At 43.8% G+C, this 26,499-nt stretch overlaps 1 protein-coding gene and 1 non-coding gene across 2 annotated transcripts in view; one reads left to right on the top strand and one right to left on the bottom strand.

The window, feature by feature from the left end:
• Positions 1 to 26,499, top strand: part of STX8 (syntaxin 8) — a 339,017-nt gene that overhangs the window by 229,825 nt on the left and 82,693 nt on the right. The gene's annotated exons all lie outside the window — the stretch shown is intronic.
• On the bottom strand, positions 13,911 to 13,980 carry TRNAG-UCC (transfer RNA glycine (anticodon UCC)). Its single transcript has one exon. It is a non-coding gene; the product is annotated as a tRNA-Gly (tRNA).

Here is a 26,499-nt window from a genome sequence, read left to right on the forward strand (position 1 = left end):
AAGCTCCTTAGCTTCAGTGAGACATGCTAGAAATAATCCTCACCAGGTTTCTCTAAGCAAACAACCCTGGAGCGTGAGCAGCCAACAGGCTCTGGATTATCACACATACGCTGGTCGAGTAGAGCCTCCACTCAGCCATCTTTAAATTACATGTCCTGCTCTGGGGCTCGGGTTCTCTCCTGCATTCCTTTCTTACACTCACCCTCTCCTCTTTCCCCTGTTCTCGCTCTTCTTTCTCTCTTCTCTGCCGTTTACTTTTTAAAAAATACTTCTTATTTTTAAAGAGGAGAAGTCATCTTTTTTTTCTCTCTCCTGTTTTCTCGCAACCCTTCAATCTTCCTCTCTTCACACCTCTTCCCTATTCGTTATCTCAGTCAAGAATATTCCTTTCAAAGGCCCCACACCTCATCCCACCCTCTCGGCCAGCATCCATGAAGCCTTGCCATCCTGTGTTGTTTTCTCTGTCCCAGCCAGCAACTTCCTCTCCTTGATGTATCAGAGAGCATGCAGCCATCTGGAAGGGTGTTCTAGGATACATCCAATATAGGAGTAGTCCTAGAAATGCAGGTTTTAAAATGTTATTATGTAATATCTTTATGATACACTCTACAACTTAACTTTTAAACAGATCCCTTATGTATCTGTTTTCCTGCCATTTTCATTACCTGTTTTAAAAGTGTGTTACAGATAGTGAGTCACCTGACTGATGTAGCATGGCTGCCTTTTTGCAAAATTGAAAGACCGACGCAACTTTCACCCAAATCCGTTTCATCTCTTCATTAAAAGGTGTTTCCTTTTTGTTTTTGTATTTTGTCGTCTTTGCAATATGCAAATCATTTTCCTTGTTTTTTGCATCAGTCACAACTTATGAAGGGGGGCCTGTTAGTCACCTAGCTGCTTATTCTGGAAACGAGTGGATGTCCTCTTTAGTTCACATCAGGGTAACTTTGCTGGCTTCTAAAGATGTAGGAACACAGAGGACTTCCTTCACGTACTTTCTGGAGTTGGGCCAAATCAGATCACAGTCCTCCAGACTGCCAAGTCTGCCCAGGCTATCAGACACCAGCCATAAGCCCAGGGGATCCCAGGCCACCCTCACTTCTGACCAGCTGGCTACAAATTTGGGGGTTCCCACTCAGGCTCGATAGTTTGCTAGAACGACGCACAGAACTCACTGAAAGCGCTGTACTTATGATCACAGTTTTCCTATAGCACAAAGATATAAATCAGAACCAGCCAAAAGGAGAAGCGCATAGGGTGAGGTCAGGGAGGGCTCTCTCACCGTGGCATCAGGACATGTCACCCTCCCGGCACATCGACGTGGGACAACACAGAATACTAACAATTAGAGAAGCTCGCCCAAGCCTTTTTATTGAGGCTTCATTGCATCGGCTTTATTGATTACATCATTGGCCATGTGATTGAACACAATCTCCAGGCCCCCTTCCGTTCCCATGGTCAGGCTGGTGGCATGTGGCTCCAAACCTCTAATCACATGGTTAGTCTTTCTGGCATGGACAGCCCCATCCTGAGTCATTTCATTAGCATAAACTATCCTAGAGCCCACCGTGAGTCACTTTGTTAGCATGAACTGTCAGGTGTGGTCATAGAGACCCACCATGAATAATAAAGACATTCCAATCACTTGGGAAATTCCAAGGCTTTAGAGGCTACTTACCAGGAACCAGGGACAAAGGCCAGCCAGATTCTTTATTACACAATGACTTTATCTGTAAAACGACTGAAGTCAGATTATACTTTTGCAGTCAAAACCATAGGTGAGGTTTTGTGCCTTTAGCTCCTTCTGCTGATGAAATTTATTCAGGCTTGTTTTAATCCCTGAGGGAGACTTTATCAGTCAGGGGCCAATCAGGAAAAAGAAACCGTACTAGGTGTTTCATCCAGAGGAGATTTAATGCAGAGAACTTGTTACACTAGTGTTAGGACTGAGAGAATGAAAAGGGGAAATGAGTAAGTGTAAAGAGCTACCACCCATAAACCCAGGAGAACAAAGATGTGGAAGTAGCCTTACTACAGCCCCGGAGCATACATACTCACTGCTGCACTCCTGGGATTGCTGCTCAGCCATTGCTGGAACCACTTAGAAGGGGCTCCTGGGCTAATTCTAGGACCGTGAGGAGATGCCACCAGACCAGAGGAGGAGCTGCCTCACTGGTTCTGGGGCTGCTAAGGACAGGCTGTCACTGCCAAAGCTGAGAACACTGAGAGAATGTAGACACTTCCAGAGACACTGCTAGAAGCAGATGGGGAAAGAGAGAGGAAGAACAGCTTCACCCCTCTTCTTGCCTTCTGAACTCCTGCCAGTACCTTATATTGGCAGAACACAACAGGAAGCCAGCTGGCAAGGGAGCCTGGGAAAAGAAGTCTGATGACTCGCAGCCCCAGTATGACAGCGAAGTAGAGAAGGGCAGGCATGGGGCTGAGAGGCACCATAGGCCAACAGTGGTGACAGTGTTCTTTAGATGGGAGACATTGAGATGTTCTGTACCTGTTTCACTAAAAATCACCTGAGGCGTCTTCCCAGCCTTTGCTGTTTCTTTCAGAATTATCAGGTTCTTCATGGACCTGTTGCACCGGAAACAGTCTGTCTGTATTGTAAACGACTGTTGGGTTAGAAGCATTCTTCAAGTCACACCAGGCCATGTGAATTTCAAAATACCCCCAAATCATAGATTGTAGTTAATAGAAGATTGGAAGGTAAAGTTGAGGAAATCTTCCAGAAAGTAGAGTCAAAAGACTAAGGAGGGATATAAAAATTAGAGGATCAGTCCAAGATCCAAATAACAGTAATACCACCATGAGAAAACAGGAAGGAGGAAATCGTCAAAGAAAATAATGGAAGAGTCTCCTTAGAACTGAAGGAAGATGTGAGTGACCATTGTGAAAGAGCCCACTAGGTAGCCAGCTTAAGAAATGAAAAAAGGTCAGCATAAATTTCATAGCATAATGACATTTCAGAACACTCAGATAAAGAGAAATCCTACAAGCTTCTAAGGGCCAGAAAACAAAACAAAAAACAGATGGTGTTCAAAGAATCTGAAATCAGAATGGCCTCCAATAGTATAACAAAAACCCTGGATGGCAGTGGAGTATTGCAGGAAGCTACCGGCAGACTTACTCCCCCTAAATGAGGAACTAACCCTCACAAGTATATCTGGGATGCCAGAAATGAGGGAATTCCCGGGATAATAGCAGTGGGAAGACCCAGGATATCAACTGTGCAATAGGCTAATAGACCATTGTAGAATAGCGCTAAAGGTCAGGGGGAAAATAGAATGATATGTTTTGCTGCATGAGGGTGTGAGGAGATTTAGTTGGAGGGAATCTTAAGCAATTGAAAAAGTGAGACAGTTATTAACTCCAGGAAAACAGAAAGTAATACAGAAAAAGGAAACACAATTTTAGTATGCTATTTGGTGTTAATTTAACCAAATTATATGATATAACTATAAGGAAGATGGGAGAGAGAAGAGGTGGAGAATAAGAGAGCTAAATCCTCATATAATCTCAGAGGAAGTGACTATGTAATCCTTAAAACTGATGAAATTCAGATTATAGCATAGGCATATTATTTGTAGAGGTAAATAACAGAAGAAACAGCTAAAAGAAGAAAAATGAATGTCTCTAATGATGGGAGTAGTCAGAAGGAGTGAGCAGAGATTGCTGAGTTTTTTTTTTTATTATAATCCTTTGTAGAATTACTTGATTTTTTTATTTGTGCATGAATCATTTCTATAAAATAATTGATTTTTTTATTTTGCTGTTCCTTAGGTATGTAGGTTCTGTTGTGTTTTTGGGGATAAATTTATAAATAGTAAACAAAAATCTGTTAATTAAAAAGTATAGCATTCATTCAGAAGAAATAAATTCAATTAACTTTTAAACAAAGTACTTTATATACCCTTAGTTGGGTATATTCTGAGTATAATGATCTGTGGAAATCTTGAACTTTCCTAAGTAGATTTGTTGTTGGGAGTTATATTAGTAGAGAAATTCTGAAACAACTTTGTGTGTTTATAGGAGAGAGCAAATGAGTAAATGTATTGATGCTGTTGGGAACTGGGGAGATACAAATGGGAAAACTAAGAAAGATCTTTATGGTGTGTATTAGTTTCCTAGGGCTGCCATAACAAAACACCACAAACTGGATGACTTATAGGGACAGAAATTTATTGTTTCAGAGTTCTGGATGCTAGGAGTCCAGATCACCTGTTGGCCCGACCATGCTCCCTCTAAAGTCTGTAGAGAAGCATCCATTCTTGTCTTTCCCAGCTTCTGGTTGCCCCAGGTGTTCCATGGTTTGTAGATGTGTCTTCACTTGGTGATTGCCTGTCTGTCTCTTTTATAGAACACCACTCAGATTGGATCAGGACCCATCATACTCTAGTATGACTTCATAGTAACTTAGCTGATAACATCGTCAAACACCCTATTTACAAACAAGGTCATACTTTTAGGTACCGGGGTTAGGACTTCAACATATCTTTCTGAGGGACCCAGTTCAATCCACAGCATGGTGTTAGGGTTGAATTGGAAATGTCATTATGGACTTGTGATTTAAAAATAATAATAAGTTTCCTACCTTTAACCACTGAAAGAGCCTAGAAGCAATGATACTTCGATAGCAGGGAGCACAATTAGCACCCATATCTTGGTTTCTAAACACTGTTCACCACAAAAAGGAACCAAGGCTGCTTGCGGAAAAGCTGATTCCAGGTCTAGGACAGGGAAATATAAGGCAAGTCTAGAACATCCTATGTCAGAAGTCAAAGAAGTGCTCAAAAAATGATGAGACCATTTCAGAAGAACATATAGGAGTTGGCTGAAAAGGACTCCTACTGGTCAGAGTTTGGGCAATTGGAGCGATAAAAAGAATCATGATGGTAACGGGTTATAGACACTGAATTAACAAATGCATCCTTGAGTCCACAGTGATACTAAAAAAGATGGGAGTGAGGATGGGGAGAGGCTCTTCTTGCCGGTAATAAATGTAGAAAGATGATAAAATTAGAAAATCACCATTTTACAGCCACCAGTATCAATGTTTCAGAATCATGAATGAATGTTAAAACTGTTGGGTGACAGGTTAAGAGAAGCAGCATATTCACAGTCTCAAAGTATTACCCCACAGATTATTTATTAATTACAAAGGAGGAAGGATACTTGTCTTAGTTTTCAAGTGCGGCTATAACAGAAATGCCAAGAGTGGATGGCTTTAACAAACAAATTTATTTTCTCATAGTTTGGAGGCTAGAAGTCCAAATTCAGGGTGCTGACTCTAAGGGAAGGCTTTCTATCTCCGTTGGCTCTGGGGGAAAGTTCTTGTCTCATTTTAGCTTCTGTTCCTCAGTAATCTTCAGGTGGCTTGGCATCTGTCTTCCCATTTCTCTACTTTTATATCTCAAAAGAGATTGACTTAAGACACACCCTACACTAATGCTGCCTTATTAACGTAACAGAGGAAACCCATTCCCAGATGGGATTATAACCACAGGTATAACCCGTTGCTGAGTGGATTCTGACTTATAAGTGACCCTATAGGACAAAGTAGAACCGCCCCATAGGGTTCCCAAGGAGCGATTGGTGGATTTGAATTGCCGACCTCTTAACCACTGTGCCACCAGGCTTCATCACAGGTATAGGGGTTAGGATTTACAACACATAATTTTGGGGGATACAATTCAATCTGTAACAGTAACCTAACAGAGTGATTGACCTTAGTTAGAATCACCAGTAGTGACAACCTGGCATTATGTGGCTCCAGATGTGATGCAATGGGGAGTAACATAGCATCACCTACATAGTATTTATGCCAAAAATGTTGGATTCAACCTAATCGCCTCCTCCTCCAGTTGACATCGAGTTGCTTCCAACTCATGGTGACCCCATGTGTGTCAGAATAAAACTGTGCTCCATAGGGTTTTCAGTAGCTAATTTTTTGGAAGTAGATCACTTCTGGCTAGACTCGAACCTCCAGCCTTTCTGTTAGCCATCGAGTGCGTTAACCGTTTGTATCACCCAAAGAGTTTGAATCTAATGAAGACAAACAGTAAGAGTAATTCAGATTGAGGGGCAGTCTGTAAGACAACATCCTGGGCCCATGACATGACATGTAAGTGTCATGAAAAAAAGAAAAAAATGGAAGGACTGTTCTAGATTAAAGGAAACTAAAGAGACGTGACAACTAAATGCAATTTGTGATTTTAATTGGATTCTAGATTTTAAAAAAATGCAGTTAAAAGTGGGATAATGAGGAAATTTGATTATGGGCTGTGTTAGATAATATTACTGTATGAATGTTAAAATTCTTGGACATAACAATGATATTGTGATTTTGTTGGAGAGTGTCCTTGTTACGAGATGAATGCTGAAGTTTTTAGGAATGAAGTGTCATGGTGTTTGCTCGCAGCTTACTTTAAAAAGTTTTAGCAACACACACACACATACACATATAAAAAAACAAATATAGCAAAATGTTAATTGGCGAATCTCAATGAAGGGGATATAAGTGCTCATTGTACTACTTTTTCTACATAGGTTTGAAATTTTTCAAAATAAAAGGTGGGAATAAAAGGGAAATATAGACAGTGAAGTTTCATGGATTAATGCCTTTGTTCACATTTTAACATGTGGTCTAAGGAGGAAATGAATGTTCTTGTTAGCTGCTATTGAGTCAGCTCCAACTCATGAAAAATCCATGTACAACAAAAAAAAAGCTGTCCAGTCCTACACCATCTTCACAATCATTGTTATGCTTGAGTCCATTGTTGCAGCCACTCTGTATTTTGAGTGCCTTCCAGCCTAAGGGGCTCATCTTCCAGAACTGTATCAGACAATATTCTGTTGTGATCCATAGGGTTCTCATTCGCTAATTTTCAGAAATAGAACCCCAGGCCTTTCTTCCTAGTTTGTCTTAGTCTGGAAGCTCTGGTGAAACCTGCCCGCCGTGGGTGACTCTGCTGGTATTTGAAATGCCAGTGGCATAGCTTCCAGCATCATAGCAACACACGAGCCACCATAGTACAACAAATGAATACCTAGGGAGATTTCTAGATGTGCCACTAGTAAGCTCTCTCAGATGTAGTCTTAAATCTCAGGAAGATCTTTAAGGACAGATGCGTTTTAATGTGAGTGAGATGTTGCCGTAGCAAACATAACAGATGCTGCACATATAGGATCATAAGGCCCCAGCCACTCAAGAAAGCAACACTGGTCCCATTATAGGCTTTTCCCAGAAGACCTTGGCCATCAAGAAGTAAGAAACCAAGGCATTTCAGTCTTTGTATTAAGCTAATGTGCTCCCTCAGCTGGAATACTTGGTGAATTTGAGTGCTTACAATTTAGATTTCCATCCTGAAAGCTGTCACACTGTGGTGAAATTGTTTAACCTCTCACTAGGCCTTGAGCTTCTTGAGAGCAGTAACAGCATCTTTCAACTCTGATTCCCAGCAACCAGCAAAATGATTGGCTTTGAATTGAATTTCTGCAAAAGGCAACTGAGATAATGTGGATGGAGATTTTCTGAGTCGTCACACTTTTTACTTCTGAGGACTTGTCAGTCTGGAAAGATGAAATTTGAACAGGGGTGGAAATTTTATCAGATTGTGAATGGTCTGTACTAAATCCAAGGGTATACTTGGATTTGTCCCCCATACTTTACAGTGCTCAGGTGTTTAGGACAAATAAAAACAAGTACCACCTGTCTCATCGGAAAAATCCTTACGTTTTGTAGCTTTTAAGCCACATACTACCCAAAACCAAACCAAACCCGTTGCCGTCGAGTCCCAGACACCATTATTTGTTTTTCAAAAGCTTCTGCATGCACCATCCAATGGCATATTATTCAGCCATAAAAAGGGGTGAAGTACTGATGCACGCTACAACATGGATAAACCTTGAAAACCTGCTGAGGGAAAGAAGCCAGACACAAAAGGACACATATTGTCTGATTCCGTTTACATGAAAAGTTCAAAACGGGCAGATCCATATGGACAGAAAGCAGATGAGTGGTTGCCGGGGGTGGGAGGCTGGAGTTTCCATTTGGAGTGATGAAAAAGTTCTGGAACAAGACAGTGGTGATGGTTGTACAACATTGCCAATTTACTTAATCGCCATTAAATTGTACACTTTAAAATGGTTAAAATGATACATTTTGTTATGTGTATTTTTAGCACAATATTTTAAAAATGGAGAAAAGACTTCCCCAGCCAGCATTGCTCTGTTAAAAACAAGCGCTAATTTTCATAAAGAATAATTTTTCCAGGATCCTTTGGTTCAAGGCAGCACAGGCAGTTTAGGAAAGTTGGGGGTTTCCTAGTTTAAAAGATTAAGAACCACTTTATATAGAATGATAATAGGTTATTAAAGTGAACTAGGGTAAGTTGGGGGCACATCTAGCTGTTGAAGCTGCTGACAGGGAGAGGCGTTTCTTTTTTGCAGGGTGTCCCACTGTGTTACCGTCATAAAACTGGTAAGGGAGGAACATCACGTCTGACTCAGTGTGGCCGCTCCTGTGGTGTTACTATCGCCAGTCAGCAAGTTAGGGGCGCTAGGGAATCTGTTCACTTCCTGGCCTCCTCGGTTCTGAGTTTATTTTCTTTTTCCCAAAATACTTTATTTGGATGCATGTGAAATCAACCCGTAGACCTGCATAGTCCGGAAGGCCCCCGAATGAGTGTCTGATAAAGTTTTTGAGTTTTGTGACAAACAGCGACCAGATGTGACCAGTGTTAGTGGTTTGTGGTCCTTGCTTGCTAAACAAGTTCTTTCCATGGAACCTCTCAAAAGTTCTTAATTTTCATGACACACCAGGAAGGCCGACTGTTGTGCATTGAGGTTAAGTGGGATGGACAGCAGACTTCTGAAAGATATGTGCTCCTGGGGTAATAAATGGTTGGGTCAAGGAGAGAGAGATGGGAAGGAGAAAAGGAGAGGTGAGAGAAAGGAAGTTTAAAAGACAAGAGAGGAAGAAGAGTAGAGAGGAGTGGGACTGAGAGGCAGAGAGGTGCTTGTCAGGAATGCCCTTGGGTTCCTGTGAGGAATCTTCTTTGTATACCATGATTACTTTTCTTTGTCTTAATAGTGAAGGGACCAACAGTGACTTATTTTTAGAAGGTTTCCTGAATCAATTATAACCGTGAAGAATACATATGTATTTGGATTAGGCATTGCAGATGTCCAGATATGTAACAGAAAACTAGAGAAGACCCGTACCTCAAACTGTTTCTTCTCCCCACTCAGTGAAATTCTTTATTTAACTGTTCTGTCATTTAGCGGAGGAACCCTGGTGCTGCGTCTTTCTCCCACATAGCGGCTGGTGGGTATATGACCGTCGGGAGTGGGTGCCTTGTGAACTGACCAGGTATATGACACTCGGGAGTGGTGGGTGCCCTGTAAGCTGACCAGGTGTCTTAGGCAGGGTTCTCTAGAGAAGCAAAACCAGTGACGTGTATATATATTTATATCCAGAAAATCAAATTTGTTGCCATCGAGTCAATTCCAACTCACAACGACTGTATAGGACAAAGTAATACTGCCCCGTGGGGTTTCCAGGGAGCAGCTGGTGGATTCGAACTACTGACCTTTTGGTTAGCAGCCAAGTTCTTAACCACTGTGCCACCGGGTATCCATGTATATATCTATATAAAAGAGAGAGGTTTATCTGAAAGAAACAGTTCACACAGTTATAGAGGCTGGCAAGTCCCAAGTCCATGAGTCAGGTGTCAGGCTGGAGGCTTCTCCTGACTCACGTAGCTGCAACGGCTCATGAACCCAAGATCAGCAGGTCAGACAGCAAGCCGTAAGCTCACAGGCTGCAGAAGCTGATGAGTCCAAGATAGACAGGTAAGACAGCAGGCTGCTGTCTCACAGACTGCAAAGGGAAATCCAAGGCCAGCAGGCAACACAGCAGGCTGCTGGCTCAAGTCCCAAAAACCAGAGGTCAAATGATGACAAGCCAGATACAGGAACCAGACCAAGCAAGCGAGATTTGCCAGAATGTCCATATCTATATTAAATGTAGGCCACACCCCCAAGGAAACTTCTCTTGCCACTGATTGGCTGATCACATCAGATTACATCATGGAGGATGAGTACATCATTACATAACTGCCAAATTACATCATTAAACAACTGCCCAACCATTGAGAATCATGGCCCAGCCTAGTTGACACACAACCTTAACCGTCATACCAGGTGTTATGGACTGAACTGTGTTCCCAAAAAATGTGTGTTAACTTGGCTAGGCCATGATTCCCAGTATTGTGTGGTCGTCCTGCATTTTGTGATCCTGATGTAATTATCCTATGTGTTATAAATCCTAACCTCTGTGATGTAAATGAGGCAGGATTAGAGGCAGTTATGTTAATAAGGCAGGACATAATCTACAGGATTAGGTTGTATTTTGAGTCAATCTCTTTTGAAATATAAAAGAGAGACACTAGAAGAGAGGAGGGGGACCTCATTACCACCAAGCAAGAAGAGCAGTGTGTGTCCTTTGGACCTGGGAACCTTGTGCTGAGAAGCTTCTAGACCAGCAGAAGATTGATGACAAGGACCTTCCCTGAGGGCCGACCGAGAGAGAAAGCCTTCCCCAAGAGCTGATGCCCTGAATTCAGACTTCTAGCCTCCTAAACTGTGAGAGAATAGATTTCTGTTAGTTAAAGCCATCCACTTGTGGTATTTCTGTTACAGCAGCAGCAGATAGCTAAGATACCAGGTATAATGCAGTCAGGAGTGGTGGGTGCCCTTTGAGCTGGAGATCTCCCACCCTTCTAGAGATGAGGGCTTGCTGTCCACCCCCATTGATTGTTGCCACATGGAACTGGGGGCCCAGAGCTGTCAGATCTGCTGCTGCTGCCTCTTAGAGAAACCTGGTTTTATGTGAAATTTGCCAATTTTTACAACACCACTCAGGTCAAAACATACCTGCAAGCCAGACTTGGCTCCTTGGCTGCCAAGTTATGATCCATGATGTGAGTCAACAAATTACTAATACAGGTGAAAAGGTTGAGTTTGGCATTGGGTAGGGGGAGGTCATAGAGCTTGTTATTCATTTTAGAGTAACTTTTTTTTTTTTTTTAATTGCCAGGAAATCATCCATATTAGGGAGTTGGTATGTTAATGGAAAAATGATTTCATAGCTTTGAGGGGGTTAGGGGAGATAGCCTAGATGAGGTGGCACTGTGAATCTTGCAGGCTGGGGACAGCTGGGATAGCAAGGTACCTGGGAGCTGGACAGAGTAGCACTAGGGGTTGGGAAGAGAGTACAGAAAGAAGTTGAGTATCAAAGACAGGCTGCCCCGGCCTCAGCATTGTACCTGGAGCTTCCATGGTCTCGGAAAGGAGTCTTGGCAGTAAACCTTCCAGAGCTCTCACTCTCTTCACCCCTCCATGCCCAAGCCAAATGGGAAGTGTCGCCTTTCCTTAAAAGGTGACACCTACAAGGAGTATGCCATGGGCTGCCGAAAGAACGACCAAACTTGTCTCGGAAGAAATACAGCCAGAATGCTCCTTAGAAGCAAGGATGGCGAGACTATGTCTCACATACTTTGGACATGTTATCAGAAGGGACCTGTCCCTAGAGAAGGACATCATGCTTGGTAAAGTAGAGGGTCAGTGAAAAAGAGGAAGACCCTCTATGAGATGGACTGACACAGTGGCTGCAACAGTGGGCTCAAGCATAACAATGATTGTGAGGATGGCGCAGGACCAGGCAGCGTTTCGCTCTGTGTACACAGGGCCACTGTGAGTCAGAACTGACTTGACAACACCTAACAACAACAACAAGGAAGTGCAGGGAAGGGTCCTATACCTATGCAGCACAAACCCTGGGACACGAGCAAGGTGGATGAACTTTGCTTTAAGTGGTCATCTTTATGTTATGTAACTTACCTTGCTGTGTCATGAATCCATTCATATGTACTCATTGTTTGTTGTTCATACAACATGTTTATCTCCTTTTAAAGAAAAAAAAAATTTTTTTAAAGTTAAAGAAACCTGGGTGAAAATTAACTTTATTTTTTAATTATGTACCATTGATTAGCCTGATTTGTTGTTTAAAAAGAATGCAAACCAAGATGATGGAAGGCGTGGAATCACCATGTCCCCAGTGCAGGGGTGAGCACAGCCAGGAGGAGGCAGCAGCAGCAGGGCGGCCTCATATGGCAGATGGGGAGGCCGGCGAGCGTGAGGAGGGAGCGAGGGTGGCTGGTGGAGTCTGAACAGGAGCAGCCTGTGAGAAATCTGGGAGCAGCCGTTGCCAGTGAGCATGCTTATCTGTTCCCCGTTAGGAACTCCACTCCACCTCCCCACCCGTGGTCTGACATCCGTCTCCACCGTTGCTGCTGCCCCTGATCCGATGGCAGAATTTATGGCTCGGTTATGAAAAAGTGGAAAGGGCATGGCAAGTGAGGTGCATGGGAACCAGTGGAGAATTGATAAATCAAGGCCTCTTTAGGGTCTAAGGATTATTTTGGCATCGTCTGCTTTTGGGTTCTTTGTATGAGAGGCTTTGAGAAGCAGGAATATGGCTAAAAGTATGTTGTGTTTTAAGAGAGAAAACTACTTGGTTACAGTGATCAGTTTGGCTATTTAAATAGACGTAGCTTCGTCATGGCTTCATTGTAGAGACAACAGCGGCAGTGACCCCCTTTCATCAGCTTTCACTGTCGCTGGGTAAACTGAGCCCCATCCATCAATCCAAAGACTAAGGAAAAACTTGGAGTTGTTGGGAGTTTCCAGGGCAACAGTTTGGTTTCGTTTCTACGGCTACATATTGAAGAATTAAATCTCTGCTGTTTCTTGAGATGGTAGGGAAAGGTTTCTGGGTTTTGTGGTGCTTATTGTCTTCAGCGTCCACTCTTTTTCAGGGATCTTCTTCATCCCTTGGCTCCAGCTGTCCCCGCAGCTTAGTGCACACCCGCGCTCACACCTCTCATCCAAGTGTGCTCTGGGCCCACACACCCTCCTCTTGATCCTCCTGTCATTTCCTGGCCCTCGACATGCCTAAAACCAAGTTCATCCTCTAACCCTTCCCCCACGACCATGAACACTTGTGCATATGCACATACCCGTACAAACGTGAAGCCAAAACAAAGTCAGTCTAGCTCCATTATTTGTGTTTGACGCCAACATTCTTCCAGTGATTCAAGCCCAGACAGTTTCTTTCCCATTGGATTCATTCCTCTGCCTCTTCCTTCGTTACTTCTCGTCAGGTGTAGTGGTTCTCCCACGCTCCGGGCTCTCCCTTCTGCATCCTCAGTGTCACCACACCCAGCCGTGATGGCTGCAGCTGGTAGCTTCCTGCGTGGGCTCTTCCGTCTCCCCATCTGCCCTCTCACTTCTCTCCTGCACGTCTTAGACATGGCTGTCACCTTGACCATCCTGAAACACGGCTCTCCTTCTGCCAGGCCCATCGCAGGAACCCTTCCGGAGCTCCTGCCTGCCCCTAGAACACAGCTCACACTTCACACTCTTCTGCTCTGGATCTGAGGCCCTCGCAGTCTCTCTACCATGCTCTCATCTGCCACCTTGTTCCTATGCCCGTATGGAAACCTTCCACTTGTTCCTCTGCCCTGTGGAAACTTTTCATTTCAGCCAGACCAGTTCGTTTCCACTCTTCCAAACATGTTGTTAGCAGCCATTGCGTCAGCCCTCAGTTCATGGCGACCTCACGCACAGCATAACAAAATGCTGCCTGGTCCATTCCTGTGATCGGTGGCGGATCATACAGTTGTGATCCATAGAATTTTCATTTGCTGGTTTTTGTAAATAGATCAACAGGCCTTTCTTCCTTGTCCACCTTAGTCTGGAAGCTCTGCTGAAACCTATTCAGCATCAAAGCAACACATAAGCTTCCACTGACAGATGGATGGTGGCTGTGTATGAGGTGCATTGGCTGGGAATTGAACCCAGGTCTCCTGCATGGAAGGCAAGAATTCTACCACTGAACCACCAATCTCTCCCCGCCTTGGCATACATAGACTGTGCTTTTCTGCTTATCAGCGTTTGCCCACACTGGTGTCCTTACTGCTTCAAATCTTCCTTCAGCGCCACTGAAGAGTTGTGTCTTGTCGCTCATACTCTATTTTCTCTCTGTGACAATGATATATTTTTAGTCTTCGGTTTATTACAAATACTTGGATATAAATTTCTTTGGGCATCAGATGCCTGCAGAAGTTGGACAGGTGCATAAAAAGTGACACGTCAGAGAGGTGTTGAACTGAAGATCCCGTGCCCTCTCACAAGGGGTCAGCCACAGGTGATTGTCGCCAGGTAGCAGTGTGGGCCCAATAGTGCTGTCTCTTCTGATTTTTCAAGGAAATCCAGAAATCTGAATTTCCATGTGAAATTGCTTAATTTTAAATTTTTGGCATCATACTCTTTAAGGTAGTACCAACCAGAGGAACATGGTCTTTTACAATTTAGAGAGAATTCCATGTGCAACATGGATATTAAATATTAATACACTCAATGTACAAATCAAAATAAAAAGAATAACCATTCTACTTTTTGGAATGGGTTTGGGATCTGTAAAAGTAGATTTTCTGGAAAATCAGGAATTGAATGTTCATACTATGGATTTGGGATTTGAATGATAGGAGAAAAACATGCCAGTGCTTTATCACTTTTACATTTTTACAGATGAATTTAGTAATAGAACATCTCCATTAATTCATATAACCAGATGCCTTTAATATCTTTTTGTTATTTTCATTTTACAAAAATTCAGTGTAATGAATTTTTAAATGGAATTTCACCAGATTGATATCCAAGAGTTTAGCGGGGCTATTAAATGCTGAGAGAGTCTGTGTGTTGGGAGGCCGTGGGGAGTGGAATCACAGCCCTTTCCTGGTTCGATGAAACAGAGAAGGTCACAGGAGGGAATGAAGCAGCTCCCTCTTTGATAGACTGAGAAAACAGAAGTCGCTGGCCTCAGCAAGTGTTCAGAGAATTCCTACACAGGTGCAGATCCCAAGCCAACTAGTATTTATTACATTTAGGCTCCTATGACAGACTGGTCTTTTACCCACTCATCGCATTTTTATTGAGTACCTTCCACAGTGCTGTGCTCTGGGGAGCATCCTGAGGTGCAGAGGCTGTAACCCTGCCTCCAGGTTGCTTCAAGTCTAGCGGGAGATACCAAGAACCATCACAACCACCGTAAGACTACATAGAACCGCTGCAGCCGTGATGCGTGGTTAGTCTTTTCCCCGGGAGGTGCCAACGGTTAAGGCACTCAATGTGCTCCGCTGGTGACAGAAAGCTTGGAGGTTTGAGGCCACCTAGAGACACCTTGGAAGAAAGGCCTGGTGCTCTCCTGAAAAGCCAGCCACTGAAAACGTTACGGAGCACAGCTCTACTCTGACACGTGTGGGGTCGCGGTGAGTCTGAGTCAACTCAACAGCAACTGGTTTTTTTAAAGGACAATTTAAAAAAATTACTAGTAGGAGTAAGCAGTTTACAGTTTACAGCATGCTTGCAAATATACATAGTATCTCTTTCTTTTGGTCCTTACCCCGTCTCCAAAGGAAAGTTAGGTTCCAGCCTTGTCTGTCTTACCCCGTGATGAGGGAAACCAGGCAAATCCCCAGCTCTTGCAGAAATAGCCCTTTCCGAGCATGGACTGGGTACAAATCAGGAAGGAGGGAGTGCTTTCCGACTGTATTTAATGAAGGGCCTATTTAGGTTTCGTTGCTGTTTTTAGAAGCACCTTGATTTAGTTAATCATGGATAACTAGAGAGAGAAATTCAAGACATTTCACTTACTCAGTTCCTAAGTAATAGTGTGCCAAGGATGGGTGCTGAGGTGCAGTGTCAGATTCTAGGATTTCTAAGATGGCCCCCGATCTACAGGAGACTGTCATCTTGTGCAGTGATTCTCTACCTGGAATGCTTTGGAAGACGCAAACATCTGCCACACACAGATAAACTGATTCCATGGGTCTTGAGCCTGGGAGTCTGCATTTTAGCAAGCACACCCTCCCCCCTAGGTGATCCTTGAACTACTCTTTGATGAGCTTTGGTCTGGGAGTAGGAGAGAGAAACCAAACCAAATCAAACCCACTGTCATTTAGTCGACTATAACTCATAGCGACCCGGTAGGATGGAATAGAACTGCCCCATAAGCATTTCCAAGGAGCAGCTGGTAGATTCGAACTGCTGACCTTTTGGTTAGCAGTTCAGCTCTTAACCTAACTTCAGAAATAAAGCACCCTGGTGATAAGGGCCCTGTGAGTGTTCCATCCAAAGCACTGTTTAGTTCAGGGCCCAGTTCAGGGTCCAGAGAGGGGTCATTTCCAGCCACAGTGACTGGAAGGCATTTTGAATGACTGAGGGGGCATTCCAGTTAGCAGAAAAGATGAGTGGTATTTTGATAGTTTGAAATGAGTAAGGAACTTCAGGCTAAGGCAGGGGTGGATTATCCAATAAGCAAGGTAAGCACAGGCTTACTTGTGCTTACTTACTAATCTGTAGAGAACAGTTTCACATGGATTTCACCAGGGCCACATCAAAGTGAAGCCCATGTGAAACTGTTCACTGCACATTAGTAAATAAGCGCAAGTAAGCCTGTGCTTACCTTGCTTATTGGATAATCCACCCCTGGGCTAATGGAATGGAATGAGGCTGGGAGAGCAGTGTGTCTTCAGGGGATGTCCCCAGAGGGTTCAGGAAGTCTGAGTCATCCCCAGCTGAAAAACCCTTCAGGGCACCCCAGGGCCCTTAGGATAAAGTCCAAACCTCTCAGCATGGTTTACATAGTTTAGCAAAATCTAGTCCCAGGTCCCTCCCTTCAATTCCCTCTCCTTCTGCCATACTGTATCCCCCCCACCGCCCCACACATACACACACACATTCTCCTCCTCTTCTCTCCCATGGACTACAGTCTGGCCATCCTGAACTAGTTGCCATCCCCCCTCAGGTCGCCTTTGATCTTGGTAGCTTTGCACGGGTAGCTACCTCTATCCAGAATACCTGCTTTTTTCTATTTCTTACTTCCCTTTGCTCGCTTCTCAGTGCTTCAGCATTCATCTTAGATGGCGTGTCCTCTAGAGCCGCTCATTCAGAGCCCTTGGGGCTCTTGTTAAAATACAGTTTCTGCCTCCGTGTATCTGGAGTAGGGGAACTGAGATTCTGCAAGTCTGAGCATCTCCCAGATGACGAGGAGCGGATGCTGCTGGCTCAAGGCCCACACGCTGGTGCACACTGAATGGAAAGGCTCTAGAACAGCAGTTCTCTGCTCTGGCTACCCATCAGAATCACCTGGAGAGCTTTAAAAACTAACAGTGCCTGGAGTCCCCTTCCTGTAAATTCTGATTTAATTGGTCTATGGTGTAGTAAATCAGGATTGTAAACGTTTCCCAGGTGATTCTGATGTTCAGCCAAGCTGAGAACCACTGTGGTAGAAAATCTTCCTGACACCCTCCTCCCCAGATCTGGGTGACGGTGGGCACGTCCCTGTGCGTTTTCGTGGCACAGGCTGCCCCTCCCCAGTCGGGTACTGACCTTGTTGTTAGTCACCGTCGAGTCAGCTCTGACTCATGCCGACCTTGTTTATAACAGAAGGAAACTTTACCCCATCCTGTGCCATCGTCATGATCATCCTCCTGATCGCTGGTACGTTTGAGTTCACTGTTGAGCCAATTATGTGGTACCTTCCAACCTAGGGGCTCACCTTCCAGCACTGTATCGGCAATATTCACGTACTGACTTACGGTTGCCTGTTTACCTGTGTCCTTCACTGGACTCTTAGCTACCCATCAGCAGAGACAATAAAGATTTCAGCCTAGGAAACCCTATAGGGCAGTTCTCCATATGAGTCGGAATCACTCAAGGGCAACTAACCATCACTACAAACCCATTGCCTCTGGGTTGATTCTGACTTACAGCAACCCTATAGGACAGGGTAGACTGCCCCATAAGGTTTCCAAGGCTGTAATCTTTACGGAAGCAGACTGCCACATCTTTCTCCCACAGTGGAGCTGGTTTGAACTACAATCTTTGGGTCAGCAGCCAAGTGCTTTAACCGCTGCGGCACCAGGGCTCCTTAACGATCACAACAACTCTCATATTCAGGGTGACGTTACTATACTTAAATTATTATGCTGTACTTGAAAAATTAAGAGTAAGAGGCTTGAAAGACTTATAAATAAATAAAACAAATAATAAAAAGAGAGAGAAGCATGGAAAAGAAGTGAGTGATCCAGCAGAAAGTCGAGGCAGCCACAAAGAAAAAGAAAGGGAGACTAGGGGGACAGGGAGAGAGAGTGGGCCCTAGGATTTTGTCCTGCTCTTCCAGCGGCTGTAGAAATTAGAATAAATCATCACCCTCCTTTGAAATACTGATGAGCTCTCTTTCTTCCACAACTTAAACAGTGTCTTGTACTCAGGGAAGCAGCTTTTTCTCTTTAATTTTTGTACTTCAAAGTTTATTTTAAAAACGAGTGCGTATTTTCCCATGGAATTCTCAAGATATTTTTTCACATGTGTTTGAGGGGATGACATGTTTTAGAAATTTCTTTCCAATCCTCGGAGGCATTGTCTAAGAGTCTTTTTGATATGTGAAGCTCTCCGTTCCCTTTCATTGTTTCCTGAGCAGTTAGAACTACTGGATTCCATTTTACATGAAAGTTACATTTTCAAGGGAATGTTTTCAGTTGAAATAAGCATTTCTTTAATTGTTCTGAACCTCAGTTCCTCTACCCAGTTTTAGCTGTAGCCAAGTAAGAGAAGAAAGGAACAAACAAAAAGGGATGCTAAAGGGGAGAAACCTTGATGACAAATATTACCAGTTACCCCATTTCACCCTAAAGTTTTTCCTTGCAAGTTTATTTACTACCCCTCTAAGTATCCAATTAAAAATTTAAAGTAAAGGTTTATATTCCTAATTCCTGGCATGGTAATATTGGACCTATAGGGCTCTGAAGTTGGCCACTAGATCTCTAATGAAGAAGCCTGGATGGTGCAGTGGTTAAGTGCTCAACTGCTAACCGAAAGGTCAGTGGTTTGAACCCACCAGTCCCCACCCACCCCCCTCACCTGAGAAAGATGTGGCAGTCTGCTCCCGTAAAGATTACAGCCTTGGGAACCCCGTGGGGTAGTTCTACCCTGTCCTACAGGGTCACTATGATTGAGAATTGACTTGATGACAATGGGTTTGGATCTCCAGCATTCCTTTTGACTGCTACTCCCAGTTGGAAAGCATTTTCACCCTAGTTTGCACTCAGCGTTTGCTTTTCTGCAAGGCACTGAATCCTCATATGGAAAAAGTTCATAAAGCACTTTAGAAGGGTTTTGAAATGCTAATTTACAGCTGTTGACAGGTATGAATACCCATCAGCCTGGAATGTCACACCTATTCAAAGTAATTGAGCATCCTAGAGTATAATCTCTCTTAAAACACAGAAATGTGAAACCATGTTGCTTCAAGCTAAGAGTGAGAGACTTCCTCAAGACTGCTATAGCAGTCTCCTCAGTAAACGAAAAAATACGCGCATACCTACAGGATCCCCTAAAATGTTGCTGTACAGCCTTAGACATGTATACCCAGGGAGCGTGTGTGTGTGTGTGTGTGTGTGTGTGTGTGTGTGTGTGTGTGTGTGTGTGTGTGTGTGTGTGTGTGTGTGTGTAAACACCACCTTGGGTGCTTATTGCCGTATTAATGTAACTAATTTATTTTTCAAAGCTCTTGAGGCAGAGACCTACCTCGTTTACTAATATTTTTTTATAGAAGGTTTATTGAAGATTTTCTCTAATTATAAAAATAGTAGATTTACTGTAGAAAAGTGGGTAAGTAGAGAACAGTAAACAAAATAAAAATAAAAACCTACCACTTAACAAATGATCACTATTAACAGTTTGGGTATATTTTTAAAATCTTTTTTCTATGTGTACGTATATCGATGTGTGTTGTCCTTTTTTAAAACCATTGTAGGATCATATCTTACACACCAAGTAATTTGCTTTTCCTCACTTCCTGAAGTCTGAAAAATTTCTGTGTCTACATATTTTCCAACAGTGTCTCTAAATGACTATATAAGAGAATGTGTATTATATATACTTACATGACCTCCAGCTTTAAGCAAGAGTAAACATTTCTAGCATTTATTATAAGATATATTTTCATTGGAAAGTTGGGAACCACAGGAAACTTGGACTCTTGTGTTCATTTTCAGCGGAGAAACACCCCTATATAGGAAGAATTGCGTCTTGTTCTCATCTTGTAGCCCTTTAGGTGTGGCAGCTGGAAGCTTTCAAAGACATGATGCATTTTCATAAAGGTAGGCAAAAAATAACATTACCTCGTTTGACAAATGGTTTTGGCTTCTGCTGGGAGCTGTGCAGGAGAGGAAGGGTTCAGCAGTGATCCCTGTCCTCATGGAGCTTACATCACTGTGGTGAGGGAGGAGAGACAATCAACAGTAAACAGACACATAAATACAGTACGTGATACAGCCTAGATAGCCACAGGCCCTCTGGATCTAGAGACTCTGAAAAATGATCCAGTTCTGCATTACTTATTTATTAACATCATTAAGATTGTCACTAGAGAGCAGTTTGGATAACATAAGAGCGTTTAAGTAATTACGGCAGATGAATGAAATACACCACTAGTAACTCCATTTTTAAGTGTTATAAAAGTCCCCAGTTACTCGTAAACATGGGATAAGTGAAATGTCATTGAAGATCTAGATCTCTAGAGGAAGAAAGCTGCTATTTTTGTTGCTGAGTTTGGTGAGTCTGATCTTCCTTACTTGGTGGGTGGTGCTGGTTAAGTTAACCATTGCCTTCATGATTTGTAAACTCTATCCTCATTGTTCATGGATGCTTGGGATGAAGGAAAAATGATGATATATTTGCTTCTTAGTCATTCTCCCTGACTCCAACTCAACCCTCATTCCTGTTCGCCTGTGTTCCCATCATGAAGCAGAAAAGACTGCTAAAGGCCTGGTTTATTTACCTAATAAACTGGCTCTTCAATTGCCTGGGAAATGCTAAAATTTTTTAGCCAAGAAATCCTAGTAACAAGCAAACAGAGGTCCAGCAGTCAGGTCTGAAGAAACAACAGAATGAAGGTCAGCTAATATCGCCATTCTTCTCCTTCCTGGTGGCCATGACAGCCGGGGCGTTTATTTGAAGATCCCAGACTTCGAATCATTGCTCGCATTGTTCGCTGCCAAGTATTTTCGGCTGTGCCAACAGTTTCAGATATTAATGTATTCTAGAGATCAGTGAATGAAGAATTCCTCTGCACTTTTTTCCTTTTTAATTTTTTTTTTCCCCCTTTCCATACACTTTGTTTGCAGTGTCTTTGTCTGCCCAGACGTTGCTGGGCATTTCTAATGAGAAAGCAAAGAATTGCAGGAGGAAAAGGCAAGGGGTGGGGGAGGGAGAGGACAGGCCAGGAAAAACAGGGCGTGTTTAGCACTTTAACAGTAAGGTGACATTTTTACAAGCTAGTCAGGTGCACAGGACCCATTGGGGAGAGCTGAGAATTGGCGATGCAAATTCAGAGCAGAAAGCTCATTTATAGCGATGCCTAACTCATTGATTAGCTTCTTGCAACAAAAACGGGCCCTGATTTTTGAGCATCATTTTCCCTGCGGGACACCCGGCCTCAGTGTGGTTTTAGTATTCATTCCAGCTTCATTATTGCATCCACCTCACAACCCACCCCGGGCAGCTGCTAAAAGGGGGAAAAATTAAAGCAATTCATACTCCTGGTGACTTACTGCTGCAGAATAATTGGTTTCTGTTTGCGGAGAACCTTATCACAGCAAAGCCCAGAGAACAGAAAGGCCTGTCTGAGAGGGAGAGGGTTACTGGGGCTAGGATGGAGGGGGGCAGGTCAAAGGGGAGGTGAAAAATCACATATTTGAAAAGGCAATTAGCTAATAATTATTTTTTTAATATCGTCCCACCCTAGGACTTGTGTTTAAGTGATACACATACATATGCTGGTTTTTTAGCGTAGTCGTTGATACCTCATGGAAATGGTAATGAGACTACACCAGTTAAAGAGCTCTTTAGACAGTGCTGTGCTCTGGGGAAGGCCGGAATGAAATGCAGATCGTCCCAGGGCTTCGCTGACACACAAGTCCCTTTGTTTCCTGTTTTATAAACCAGAGGCATGTCTAAAATTGCAGGGAAAGCGAGAAGAGGCTGAAGAGTTGGCGCCGGAGGCTTGGCTTTCTATATTTAAAAAGAGGAAAATGGTGAGCTCGTTCTTCGTGCCTGGATTTGATAGGCAGTGGAGGGTGTTTTTGAAGTCCCGAAGGAAGGTTCTCTGAAGATGTAAGCGGGATCCGTCTTTCACTTAGACTTAATTAAGAAACTTGCTGGCTTTGTCTGTAGGGGGCCCATTCTGTGCGGGCTGCAGCCCCCTGTGAATAGGGCCCCGCCCGGGAAGTGTGTACAAGCCATGCTGCCTTTGTGTGGTGTTTCCAAACTGTGGGCAGGAGCAAGTGCGAAGGCGGCTGCGCCAGAGGTCATCCGTGCTGTTCATGGACGTGAACTCACGTCCCAGACAGAAAGCTACAGCAAGTGGACGGCCGGTTCTCAGGGACCTAGAACTAATGAACCTTGTATAAAATGGATATAGTAAACAAAAAAGTGGTAGGGGATGGAAGAGAGTGAGTCTTGTTTCCAGAGCCCTGTTCATAAATCCTAACGGTGGGTTGGAGGGCTGACACAAGAGGTAAACAGTGTCCTCGAGGGCTTTGTGTGTAAACCAGGGGTGGCTGGAGCCCGGCTCCAGGGACTGTCTCGCCCCCAACTTGATTCCATCCAGTGCGGGGAGTAATTTTGCTGTGGTCACTGTTCTTGTAACCTTGAGAATAATTTCCCCCTGGTGGGCTACTGTGGCCTACCCTATTTAGAACAAAGTCAGTGAATGCTGGAGAATAAAGAACAGTTGGAAGGCTGTGAGTGGTGGTTAATCAGCTAATTCGCATTTCAAAAGCCACTAATAAGAGGTGATAAATTCAGATAAAGCCCTGGGTATGAGTACTAGAAAGTCCATTGAGCCACTCCTGTTTCTCTTTCCTGCCCATCTCTCCTTTAGCCTCTGAATCTGCCAGGACCTGCCAGGGGATCTGCACCCTCACCTCACTCAGAGCAGGGTCCTGCAGGCTGACGCCATAGGTTCACCTTCCTTCTGGCTGTCGTCAGTAGCACCCTCTGCCCTGGGAGCAGGCACCCTTTGGGGTTTGCTGCTCCTAGCAACCCTGGTGGCACACTAGTTAAGAGCTACAGCTGCTGACCAAAAAGTCGGCAGTTGGAATCCACCAGTCACCCCTTGGAAACCCTATGAGGCAGTTCTCCTCTGTCCCGTATGGTCGCTAGGAATTGGAAACGACTGGATGGCAATGGTTTTTTTGGTTTAGCAACCACCCTGACTGGCTTTCTCAGACTTCCCAGACCCTGGCCCTTGTTGACCAGGACCCTCTTGCTCCCTTCCAGCTTGCTGGGACCCAAACTCTCATTCTTTCATCTCTGCCTCTTCTTCTGATCTGTGGTACCCATCCACTTGCCTTTTATTTGGTTGTGACTTTGTTTCTTCAGCACTAAGTGCTCTACCCTGTGGGTTATAGCTGCCCCAAAGCCCTGCCTCCCAGATATGCTGTCCTGGCTTTGTGATTGCCTAAGTGGTCTGTGAGTCCCTGGGTGGAGCAGATGGGTAAGTACTCAGCTACTAACTGAAAAGTTGGTAGTTCGAATCCACCCAGAGGCTTCTCTGAAAGAAGGCTTGGCGATCTACTTATGAAAGTTCACAGCCATTGAAAACCTTATGGAGCATACTCTGAAACACATAAGGTCACCTTGAGTTGGAATCTACTCGATGCAACTGGTTTTTTGTTTTATGTGGTGTGATAGGACTCAAAGTGGCTCTGTGTCTCCTCTGCCCCTCCTCGCATGCCTGCTGTTAGACCAGGTGGTGTGGGTTCCTCATAATGGTCCTTCTGCGTTCATAGGATAATGACCCTGCCCTGGAACAGCGTCACTCACACAGTGACTGGGAGTTCACCCAGTCAGCTGAGTGGCAGTATAGAAATAGAGCAGTAATGCCAAAGATCAAGTGATTTCATTTCAGCCAAGAGTTCAGTTCAAGTGTTGGGAAAGGAGCTTGTCTCAACTTTCTGTCCCCCACCTCCCCCAGCCCCTGGCAAAATTTAGAATATTGTTGTCATCTCTTTTTTAACATATTACCTACTGATAGAACATGCCTGTGAAAGGTAAAGAAAATAATTTCCTGGAGCATCTTTGACCCAGAAGCCAGAGGCAGCATCACCATGTTCGGCCCGTCTGTTATTTTCCTGTGGTCCTACTGTTTGTGTGTGATCTCTCCAAGGTGGTCCCTGTTTTTTTTTTTTTTTCCCCCTTCACCCATCATGCTCTGGAAGTCCATCTTGAGCTCCGTCACCATCTTAATTACATACCTGACATTTCATATTCTGGCCATGAGTGATGTGGAATTTCCCTGAACTTCATCCTTGACAATTTAATGACAGCTGGGGATATCCTCACAGGCCCCAAGATGTCCACTGACCCGGAAAGGTATGACTGGGAACTGCCCAGCCTTAAGATTTGTCACCTGTGATAAAGGCTTTCTGTTTAGCATGCCCTCTGCTTATCAGAAAAGTCTTTTTTTTTTTTTTTTGACTATTGTCCAGATCCTGAATTATATGTGAAGGATTCCTGCTTTCAGGAGGAGTGTGGTTCAGATGACCTTCGTGGTCCCCTGCACGTGGGGTTGCACAAACACTTGTGTCCCGGTACAGGCGGCACGGAGCCCAGCACATTTGGCTTCAGGACACAGGACCCATTTGCTAACAGCTGTGGGATTCTCTGGGCAGCGACTCCAGAACATAGCTCTTCAACAAAATATAGCTCTCTTTAAAAAAAAAACTATAAGGAATTTAATTGTTTTTTATTGCTATGTGGCCCTTAATTGATTTTTCCCCCTCAAGTTCTCTCTCTCAAAGCCAGGGAAGGAGAAATTTCCAAGGGTTATTAGTTCATTAGCTGTTAGAAGAAATAATTGATCTGTCAAGTCAAAGGATTTATAAGGATTTGGCTTACAGAATTCCTCAAAGCAGTAGCATACGTTTATGTCCTGTCTCAAAAGAAAAATGTTTCAGAAAGGGCTTCCCCTTAACTTGTTGTGAGATAAAAATTAGCATCTCTCTAGTGAGGAAGGGCCCCCTATTTTTTAAGGTCCTCTCAATCTTCAGGAGCTACAGAGGCAGTATTTGCACCTATGCCTGAAATAATGGGAAATGCATTTCCCCCACAAGAATGGATTATAAATATTTGAAAGCTTTTGGTTTCTTCTACTGTTATTTTTCTCTCAAAAAGAATGGAACACAACTAACATTTCTTCAACCTCAAATGAGTTTTTTTGTTTTTTGTTTTTTTAAGCAAATGCACCCAAATTGGGTTTGGTTCCCAAAGGAAAGAATGACTGCAAAACTAACAGACCCATCATGAGCCATCCCTGCCCTCTTAAATGGCCTCTCCCTTCCATTCCTCACAATATAGGACTAAGGCCCCAAACAAGGGATCCAAGAGAACTCTGGACAAGAAATATACAATGGAGTGGGATAAATTTCTTTAGCATAAATAGCAGTCTCCAAGGGTGACTGGTGTGAATGGATTCCTGCTGTGAGGGTCTCTGTGCTTACAGAGGAGATCTGTGGCTTTAAGAGCTGTGGTCCCACCCCCTGGGCTGGGGAAGTGCTCGGTCTCCCCTGCTGGGCCTGGTCCACAGGCCCCCTGTGGGCCTCCTCTTTCCTTTCAAGCTGTGAGTAGTAAGGAACTCAGTGACAGCTCCTCTTTCATTCTGCTGTGCAAATCCTTGGGCTGTTCCTAGCGCTTTCAAAAGGAAAAATATAAGACATTTCACTTATTCTGTCCAGCAGGAGCATGGACGTCTGGTAAGACCCAGGGTTATTCTGGCAGCAAGCCTGGGGGAGATCTTCCTCTTTGTGATGATTTGTAGTAGAAATTCCTCGAGATGACCGCTAATCCACAGTTTAAACTTCCTATGTCCTTTCCATCATGCCCTGTGGGACACCCGCCGGGTACTGGTCCCCCAGGACTTGTGTACTGCCACCTCATGTCTGGTTAACCCAAGGACAGGAAAATAAGACCAGTAGAAATCAGCATATCTAGTAGTACATGTTAAAGGCTAATTTCTTGGAAGTCATGAGCCGAGAAATTCCGGTTCGAGAGTAAATATTTATTTTTTAATCTTTTAACATAATCAAATAATACATGCACATGGTTTTAAACAAAATCAACCAGACCTCTGTTGTCAGTCACTTTGAACCATTTTTGGTTTTGCTTCTTCTGGTGATTACTTCTTTTTTTTTACTAAATTATGTATTTATCATCACTATTTTTTGATTTCTCAACTTTGTTGACGTGGTCGCCAGTTTTCTGTCGAGGTGGCCTTATGTTTAACACGATGAAACATTG

Source organism: Trichechus manatus, unplaced genomic scaffold (assembly GCF_000243295.1).
Source record: "Trichechus manatus latirostris isolate Lorelei unplaced genomic scaffold, TriManLat1.0 scaffold00040, whole genome shotgun sequence".
In the NCBI taxonomy this organism is placed as follows: Eukaryota; Metazoa; Chordata; class Mammalia; order Sirenia; family Trichechidae; genus Trichechus; species Trichechus manatus.